The 9,917-nt window shown below is 48.3% G+C and overlaps 1 pseudogene; it reads left to right on the plus strand.

Moving 5' to 3' along the window:
- Positions 1-6,190: 6,190 nt before the first annotated feature.
- Positions 6,191-6,291, plus strand: LOC148511870 (U6 spliceosomal RNA; annotated as a pseudogene).
- The last annotated feature ends 3,626 nt before the right edge of the window (positions 6,292-9,917 follow it).

Below are 9,917 nucleotides of genomic sequence, written 5' to 3' on the forward strand. Positions count from 1 at the left end.
ATGTGATGAATGGGAAAGTGGTAAACTACCAGCCACTCTACTCCTAACTGTCATGTTACAGGTTGTGTTTGAAAAATAACAGTTAGGGGCTGATTGGTTGGTAGCTTACTTTCTTCTCCAGGTCCATAGGGCTCCACAGGGAGACAATGGGGTGTAGGTGGGACTTGGAGGACCAGACACCCAACAACAAATCTTTTCAATCCCTGGATGCTCCGGTCCTTCCCCCTATACCCCGTCTACAGTCTGAGGGCAACTCAGTTTCGTTGGTGTTCGGCAGGAGCTGGATCACCGTTTTAACAGGGGGCTGCTATTGAGCAGCCCAAGCTTATTTTTATGATTTCATTTTAGTTTTATTTATTCTACTAATGAACAGCAGCACGAGACAGTCCTTAGGACGTCTGCACTGCTGCTCCATCACCCCCTGGCGGCGCCGTGACACCAGCTCTCTGCTAAGTACTCTTGGCGGGGCTTGGAACGGGACCTAGCTAGCGAGGCTCCCCGACCCCAGACTGCAGACGGGACTCAAGGGACAGGTAAGGTGGATCCCCGCTTGCGGGGACCCATGTGTATGCACAGTCTTACCTCCAGTCTTAGGAGACAGACCGGATGCACTGATGTGGACACCGGTTCGTCTGGGACTCCACTAGACCACCAGGGCATTACAAGCACTGGCGCAGGGCATGTGTAAGGCCAAGGGACCTGGTGGTTAAAGTCCGCATAGGGGAGAAGGCGATCTCCCTGCGGCCCCTCCCCCAGCTCAGGGCGCAATTCCACTTGCTGCTCCTCCCTGTGTAATTGATTTTAGTGGCCACTGCAGTTATATTGTATATTCTGCATTGTATGTGACTTATGGTTGCGCTGCTGTCTGTTTTCATATGACTGTCAGCTTATACCATTCCCTTCTATAGCCCTGGCATACTAAAGGTATAAGGGGGTTCATTGTACCTCACATTTCCCTGGATCATGCAGCCCACCAAGAAACTGTGCCTTCTGGCTAGACCAAATTGCAATATAAAGTGCCTATCCTTGTGTATCAATGCCTTTTTTCCTATAGATTGTAAGCTTGCGAGCAGGGCCTTCCTACCTATATATCTGTCTATTATTACCCAGTTTTGTTCTATTAATGTTTCCAATTGTAAAGCACAACAGAATATGCTGCGCTATATATGAAACGTAATAAAAAATAAAAAGTTTGTGAGGGCTATCACATACTACAGTGCTTCTCAAACTGTGCACTGTGACATCCTGGGGTGCCTCAAGACACTTGTAGGGGTGCCTCAGGTTGGTGGTCCAGCACCAAATCAAATTATTTTTGGTCAGTGTAATACATACCTGCCGACTTTCAGCTCCCTCCTTCCAGGAGGGAGCTGTCAGGCTTCCATGGCGGGGGGCGTGTTGCGGTAGAATTGAGGCTTGGTGATGATGTAGCATTGGAGGTGGCGCTTGGGTTGTGACTACGTAATTGTGGCCCCGCCCCTCTTCACAATGCAGAGATTAACAGCATTGTAACGCAGGGGCCACAATGACTCAAGTCAGCGTAAATAGCATCACCGCCCCACCAACTGCGCGGGGGGCGTCGGACAGGTCAGCAGCCGCCGGGGGGCTTGCCTGCCTCTCCGGGGGACCGGGAGTGGCACCCGATTTTCGGGAGGCTCCCGGCTGAATCGGGAGGGTAGGCAAGTGTGATGTAATGTAAATATGTGGACAAATAGAAGCGCACCTGTCCACCACCACCACCACATAACAGATGAACACAATTTACTTCACTTTACTATATATATTTTTTTTTTCTAAATTTGTCAACAAACTTTTTGGCTTAGGGTTGCCGTGAAAACAATGCTGATACTCTAGGGCGCCATGGTTCAAAAAAGTTTGGGAACCACTGACATACTATATATTGCTGTTGCGCACTACACTATGCCATATTACACATACAGCTGGGTTGCTCACTGCACTGTGCCATATTGTGTGTTACATTATTCTTGCAGCGATGTCTGGCAGAGGCAAAACTGACAAGCAACCTGCTCCTCCCACTCTGTTGTCTTGTAAGTCCTGCTGAGCAGGCTTGACTTCAGAGGACCTAATTCAGGATGGTCTTTGGTGCATCTTGTTATGCTGCCCAGGGCCCATTAGCCCGGTGTCCTCTCCTCAGGATCCACCCTGGGCTACTTTTTCACAAGTGCTGGCAAATATTGCGGACCATCTAACGGTCCCTATGAGATGGCCACAGCAGGTACTACCTGCAAATCCTTTGCCTCCCCCATGGGTAGACCTACTTTCTACCTCAGTGCAAAGTCTGGCGGATATCTCCTACAGCTTTTCAGCAAATGCTGCAAAAAGAGATGCTGCAAAAAGAGAGACACTTACCTAGTAAACCTACTAAGCGTGCTGTGTTATCTTCCCAGTCCACCTAGCCATCAGATTCTGATTTATCATCTGGGGAGGCAGAGGATTCAGACCTCTCTCTCTCTGACTCCCCTTCGGGAGACTAGGAACCCCCCTCTAATTTAATACACTTGCACTTGTAAGAGCTATAAAATATATTCTTCAAATAGAAGAGACAGAACCTACTCCTAAGGCAAAACAGCCCTCCTTTAAACGACAAAAGGTAATTTTACCAGAATTTCCTCACTCTGATCAGCTATCTGATCATATGAGTGAGGCATGGAATATGCCTAGTAAAAGATTTCAACTGCCTAAGCGTTTAAGTTCTTTTTACCCTCTTCCCGCTACTGATTGCACTAATTGGGAAGTTCCCCCAGCTGTGGATTCCCACATGATACGTCTGGTCAAAAATGCTACCGTCCTGCTAAGGCCATTGAGAGTTGGGCAGAGGCCCTAGAAGAGACCTTTACCTCTATTGCTTCAAGGGAACAGCTGTCCTACATATCTCACATTAGAGATGCAGCCTCCTATTTGAGTGAAGCAGCTATGGGTACAGCTCTCCTAGCCTCTAAGGCAGTGTTTCCCAACCTCGGTCCTCAAGGCACACTAACAGTCCAGGTTTTAGTGATATCCATGCTTGAACACAGATGGTCAAATCAAAATAACTGCAGTACTAATTAAGACACTTGTGCTCAAGTATGGCTATCCTTAAAACCTGGACTGTTGGTGTGCCTTGAGGACCGTGGTTGGGAACCCCTGCTCTTAAGGCATCTGCCACTTCTATAATAGCCCGCCGTATTGTTTGGCTCCGCTCATGGAAGGCAGATGCGGACTCTAAAAAGGCTTTGGAGTCTCTGCCTTATTCAGGGGATATCCTGTTTGGCCCGGAATTGGACAATATTGTGACTACCATGGCAGCTTCCAAGATGGCGTTCCTGCCCTCTGCATATACTGCAAAGCCTCGAACGTCATCCTTTCGGTCCTTTCGTCCTCAAGAAAAGGCTAAAGATCAGTCCTTTTCAGGCATCCAAACCTAGGACCAAACAGACCTGGGCTGCTAGATGTCCACCTACCAAGCCTTCAGCCTGATGGGGCGGGCTGCTCCCAGGGTGGGATACCAACTTCTTCAATTGCCCTGTTCCTGGCGTTAGACCACAAGACAGTGTTCTCCCCAGAAATTTTTTCCAGCCGGGTGGCATCCAAAAGTAGCCGGGTGGGGGCCTTCGCAATTATGCGCGCCCTGGGAAAAGGGGTATCTGCTCCCCCACTGGCTCTCAGTCAGAAGTGCCCATTATGCAGTGACCCCTGTATTTGTGCCCTTTATACAGTGCCCCCTGTAGTTTTCCCCTTTATTCATTGCTCCCTGTAGTTTAGCTTTGCCCTTATGCAGTGCCCCCAGGCTGGCCCCTTATGTACTGCCCCCAGGTTTAAAGTGTCCCTTATGCAGTGCCCCCAGGCTGGCCCCTTTATGCAGTGCCCCCATGCTGGCTCCTTATGCAGTGCCCACAGACTGGCCCCTTTGTGCAGTGCCCCCAGGCTGGCTCCTTTATGCAGTGCCCCCAGGCTGGCTCCTTTATGCAGCGCCCCCAGGCTGGCTCCTTTATGCAGCGCCCCCAGGCTGGCCCCTTTATGCAGTGCCCCCAGACTGGTCCCGGCCCCAGCACTTACCTTTGCTTGCTGGCCGGTCTCCCGCTCGCCGCTGCTGCTGCCGTGCGCTGACTGGATCTAACTAGATCCAGCAGGCGCGCAGGGAAGGCTCCTCACGTCGCAGGTGACGTCATGACGTCACCCGTGCAGTGCATCACTGGGAACGCTGTCCTCTGAAGTGGTCGGAGGCTTCTTTAGCCTCCGGTCACTTCAGAGGCCAGTGCTCCACAGCGGGGAAAAGTGCCGGGCAGCAGGCTGTTTCTGCCGGGCGATGCGCCCGCAGTAAACAGCCTGGGGAGAACACTGCAAGAGACACATGGGTAAGAGAAGTGGTCTCCCACAGATATGTCCTAACCTTCCTGAGGTCCCCCCCATTCCAATGCAGGCCCTCCATCTGACCAACCACACACTAGGCCCTGCTGCTCCGAAAGGCCATTCAGTCCATACTGCTCTCGGGAGTAATAATTCCGGTCCCCTCTGCACAACGAGGGAAGGGCTATTTACCCTTTTTCTCCTTCATCCACTAGGGGACACTGGAGTCCATGACAGTGGGGTATAGACGGTGGTAGAGCAGAGCCTTGGCACTTTAAATAATTTAGAAGTGTGACTGGCTCCTCCCCCTCTATGCCCCATCAGCCCTAGTTTAGAAAATGTGCCCGAGAGAGCCAGTAGCACATCAGGCTGTCTCCAGCCTTTTCATATATTTTTTATCTTTAATTTTTTATACACATGAGGACAGGCAGATTGCTAGCTGTGGCAGTCTGCCTGCTACGGGGGAGCCGCCGAGAAGGCACCGCCACGGCTACTGCAGCCTGTGTCCGGTGACCCTATGGAGGGGGCACACATCATGGAGTCATCGGACCCTGCAAGGACCCGCCACAGCTGACAACGGCTTGTGTCCGGGTTTCCTTGCTGCCCCCTCAGCCCAGCATCCCGGCCGCAGCAGCCTGTAAGTATACCACTGCTCCTGGTTAAGCAGGAGCAGTGGAGACATAGCTGGGCTCAGTGACCTGCCACGGCTGTCACTGTTAGGAGAGACCCGACATCCTCCCCCCGCACCTCCTTTCACCGAGTCCCTCCTCGTGGTACTGGGAACTCAGTAGCGGTGTTAAGGGGGCAGACAGCTAGCGGGGGCGGTGCTTATTATCGGCGGCCATAGCTCAGCCTGCCGCCCATAGCAGCTGGTGTTTGGCGCGTCCTGCACACCAGCGACGCCATCAGTATTCGGGCTCTCCGCGGGCGTGTTAGGCTCTGAAGCGCGGCCCTCAGTAATTGCAGCCGCGCCGAGACATACGGCTACTAGCAGCTGTATTACACTCCATGCTGGCTTTTCCTCCGCCGGGAGTTGTATTATAAAAGCTACAACGCTGCTGGGGGTACTTATATTACACAGTGTGACAGCAGCTGTCTCACACACGCCTGGTTCCCTCCTCGATACTCTGAGAGAGAGAGAGACCGCTGCACCCCGCGCTCCCATAGCAGGGAATTACAGAGCGTGCACAGCGCGGCTCCCCGCCCTCGTTTTTCTTTTACAGTGGAAAGCCGCGTCCTGCTCGTAGGAAGGCAGTGCAGTATGGGGAGCTTCAATGCTAGACGCTGTGCTAATAGGAGGAGGGCTGCCACATATAGTCTACAATGGCTTTCAGCCGGCGCGCACCGTCACGTCCCTGCGGGTCCTTCATTTAATTTTATGTTGGGTATGCATATGTCTATGCCTGCTCTCCTCACCACTCTGTTACAATTATAGCCACTACAGTGCTTCTCAAAGTACCATAGGAGCGCTCACATTTTCAGTATAGATACAGCTACACCACTGTGAACTGGAAGCTGACGGGAGATACAATAATCAGTAATATGGCAGCACATAGAATATTACAAATCTACCCTACTCGGGAATGAGACTGTGCTCACTGCAGCAACACGTGCTGTTTTTGTCTCCCAGTGTACATTAGTTAAGTATATGCACTAAAGCCTATGTTCTACAACCCGGTAGAATCCCGGTGGTGATAGCGCTACAGTAACATAGTTGGCGCTGTGGTTAGCCTTGCTAGCTCCATACTGTGTGGGATTGAACACCAGCTTGTTTGCTATTTTTATGTCGCAGGCTGGCATGGTGGAAAAACACGTGCCCTAATCCTGCGTATGGTGAAACCTCAAAGTGCTTGCTTCGGCAGCACATATACTAAAATTGGAACGATACAGATTACATGGTCCCTGCGCAAGGATGACATGCAAATTCGTGAAGTGTTCCATATTCAAACGTAGCAGAAAGATCCTGCCCCTATGCCGTAGCTGACAGCCGTCCACACGCGGCACATGGCGGTCTCCCTGCGTGGAGGTAAGCTGTATGTATGTGTGTGTGTGTGTATGTATATATATATATATATATATATGTATTTTATACTAAGCTCTGCTTTATAACATACTGTATACATGTCCAGAGTGAACTCTGTCATTGCCTCAACCAGGATCTTGAGTCAGTTCCTTACATGGCTAGCTAACTATTGCTCATGTTCTACTTTAAAGTATTATCGTCACCTATTATTCTGTTATGTAGGTACGTGTATGCATGTATAGGTATATATGTACAATGTATCGCTTCTTGTCCTTACCTCAAAGACAAGGGCAGGATCTGTTATCAGTTTTATGTCTGATATCTAGCATATTTAAGAGGTAAGATGCTGCGATTGGAAGCGGGAATGACCCGATGCGATCGTTTGGAACAATAACTGCTTTAAAGAATTGTATGTTATATATGTCGGTGCATATATATTATATATAAATATAGGTATAGCTACAATCCCTCAGTCTTTAGGTGTACCTATAATTCCCAAATTAATTATAACAGGCTAGCCATGGACCCGGTTAGTAACCAGAGGGGATGTCACCTGGGACCAGGAGTTATAGGATATATATTTATTCTTGGGTGCTCGCTTCGGCAGCACGCCAAAAAAAAAAAAAAAAAATATTTGGAAAGCTGGATTCTAAAGTCCAGTATACAAATTATTAGGTGACTCTATAGACTAGAGTCCTGTTATAACACTTAAAGTGTGACTTCTAGTTCGGGACCCTATATATATGTCCTGTGGCCTTCTGACCACACATGTATAAAATAATATTTATTTATTTTATTTATTAACAGTTTCTTATATAGCGCAGCATATTCCGTTGCGCTTTCCAATTGTAAACATTGATAGAACAAAACTGGGTAATAACAGACAGATATATAGGTAGGAAGGCCCTGCTCGCAAGCTTACAATCTATAGGGGTATTTGCATTAATGTTCCTGGGGCATTAGGTGTCTATGTTCAGCTAATGTTGTTCTAGGGAGGCATTCTGTCTCGCCACAATATCTAACTTGACAGCGCCCGGTAAGTACTTCAAGAACCGATGCACAAAATAGAAGACATTAAGAATGCAATATTCTTAATATTCTATGTCAGTTCTTATCTCCTGGTGCAGGAGTCTGACAAGTAAACTTAATCTGTTGGGACTAACTCTTCCTTTCAGAGAGATTGACTTCCCATGCAACTATGTTTATGCAGTGTGTATGTGGCTGTCTATACTAATATATTCCCTTCCTTTGAATATTTCCTAATAAGCGGGAAACCTGTTTCCACCCTAACTGAGGTTATGACTACAGATATATCCCTTCTTTTATTGGGATAACATACACATTCTATGTACAGGTACCCTTCTCGGTATAAATTCCGGTATCACAGAGTGACCAAGCTATTTCAGTAAGATGAGTCTTTGAAGCAGTGGGCCCTAGGTACATTTCCTATCAGAACATAGGAAATCCAGGTTCTATTCCAACCTTGGGGCTTATTTGGTTAATTTCCAACAGACTGCAGTTACTGCTCCTATGCCTGAAGGTAGGAGGGCTGCCCACTGATATAGACACGGTCAGGCCTGGGTTGTATTATCTTGGTGGGCATCAAGTAAATCCTTGACCCTGTGGTTCAGTTTTATTGTTTGTTTCAAAATATCCCTATCGTTGTGACTTATAATGTCAGGGGTCGCTGGTGGTGATCCATCATCACATATATGATATTCTATGTGCATCTTGACCGGTACAGGGATTCTGTCTCTTTGGCTAATACTTGCTGGTCCATTATAAGTGTTAATGTAAGGATAATTACAATAGCAGACTGTTTTTTGGGGGGTATGTTTTCTATATAGGTACATATCCCTAATGGAACTAGCATGTGGTCTTGTAGGACCTTCATATCTCCATATCTCCACTAACACTCTGCTAGTATTTACAGTATTTTCTACTGCAACATTTCCAGACTGACGTCCACGCTGTAGAACATTGGTCCTTAGTCCACCGATGCTATTCTCTATACCTGACAAGGCTGGTTGCGGTGAGATGGAAAAGGTCAGTGTAATTCTGCATAGAGTCCAGAGGGTTTCTGGTCGCTCACAGGTAAGCGGGCTTACTCCACTACAGCTTCGGAAGATGCTCCTATTAATGCAACCTGACGTTACATAGCCGTTATTCTCCCTTTCGCACCCAAGCTGCTGTCCTAGCAGCCATCTGCTCTTTTTTGGTACCTGTTCCTATCAGTTGACCCTACACTTTAGAGCTTTCCTGACGTGTGGATTCATAGTTCCAACATAGAGATTAGTGACAATATTCTACTAAAATCTGTTGGGGTTCTGGACAGTGGTGCATCTATGGGCTAGTGCACACCCTTACATTAAGATGTGACAGTCATTATTCCATGCAGGAGGCCTGGTTGTTTTCCTGTTCACTATCTATTGATACTTTAATTACACTTTCAGGTACTTACGGGTACCTTCAGGGTTGTCCTAGTGCTCTAGCCTTGCCTTTGGGAGGCTTCCCCATATTGGTAGCTCGCTCTACCTGTATGGCTGTTGCATCCTTGATTTTTTAACTACTAGGCTATCCCGGTTGTTTTCCGACTATGTTCGTGCCAACAGCTGTACTGACTACGCACTTCCATCACGTTGGAAGTTGTTGTTTGGGGTTTGTTACTATGGTTTTCTTTTCAGCTGCAGGGTTCCAGTTGCTGTTTTATCCCTGTTTACAGAATGGGTTATACCGATGTTTAAACCTCTGAAAGGAGTTGTATTCTCTCGACGCCACATCTGCCTCATGCCCAGTGGGATCTCCACCCGTTGGAGACTTTTATGATTTTACCCTTCCACTGGTTGACAACCCTGTAATTAGTGGGACCTCCAGAATGGTCTGGGTTGACTGTTCGGCCGTGGCTTGGCCTCAATGTATACTCTTGTTAGAGAAGTCTGTGGACAGCTCAGCTCTGTATCTGTAGATTAGTATCATTATACATATATCTATATGATTTTGCTTTTGTCCGGCACTGCGGAGATTCTGATGTCTGAGACTGTTGCATCCTTCTGTTTCAGACTCTGTTACGGGTTTCTCAAGTTTGTTCTCGTGTTACCGCCCTTCTCCTATTTTTGGGACTCTCTGCTACCAACGGCCCTGGTTGGTCTGTTTTCAGCTGAGATTACGGTGTTCTGACGATTCTTGTCTGCTGTTGTCCACTAGATTGCTGTTTTGTTCCATTCGACATACATTGTATGTGGGGAAATTCTGTGGCTGTTTAGCGAGGAGTTTTGGTTGTCTCCTCTGCTCGACGTCGCTTGTCCCCTCAGCCCTTGCTTTTCACTTGGGCCTCCGGTTCTTGGCGGTCGACGTTTCGGTTGCCCGCTGGGTCGGCATGTTCTCAGCGCTTCCCACCCGGGAGGTTGGCTTTGGGACGTCCCCACTGTCTTGAACTCCAGTGTCCCCTAGTGGATGAAGGAGAAAACAGGATTTTGGTACTTACCGATAAATCCCTTTCTCCGATTCCACAGGGGACACTGGACGCCCACCCAGCGCTGCTTTCCTGTCG

This window comes from Taudactylus pleione, unplaced genomic scaffold (assembly GCF_031769625.1).
Source record: "Taudactylus pleione unplaced genomic scaffold, aTauple2 ptg000290l, whole genome shotgun sequence".
NCBI lineage: Eukaryota > Metazoa > Chordata > Amphibia > Anura > Myobatrachidae > Taudactylus > Taudactylus pleione.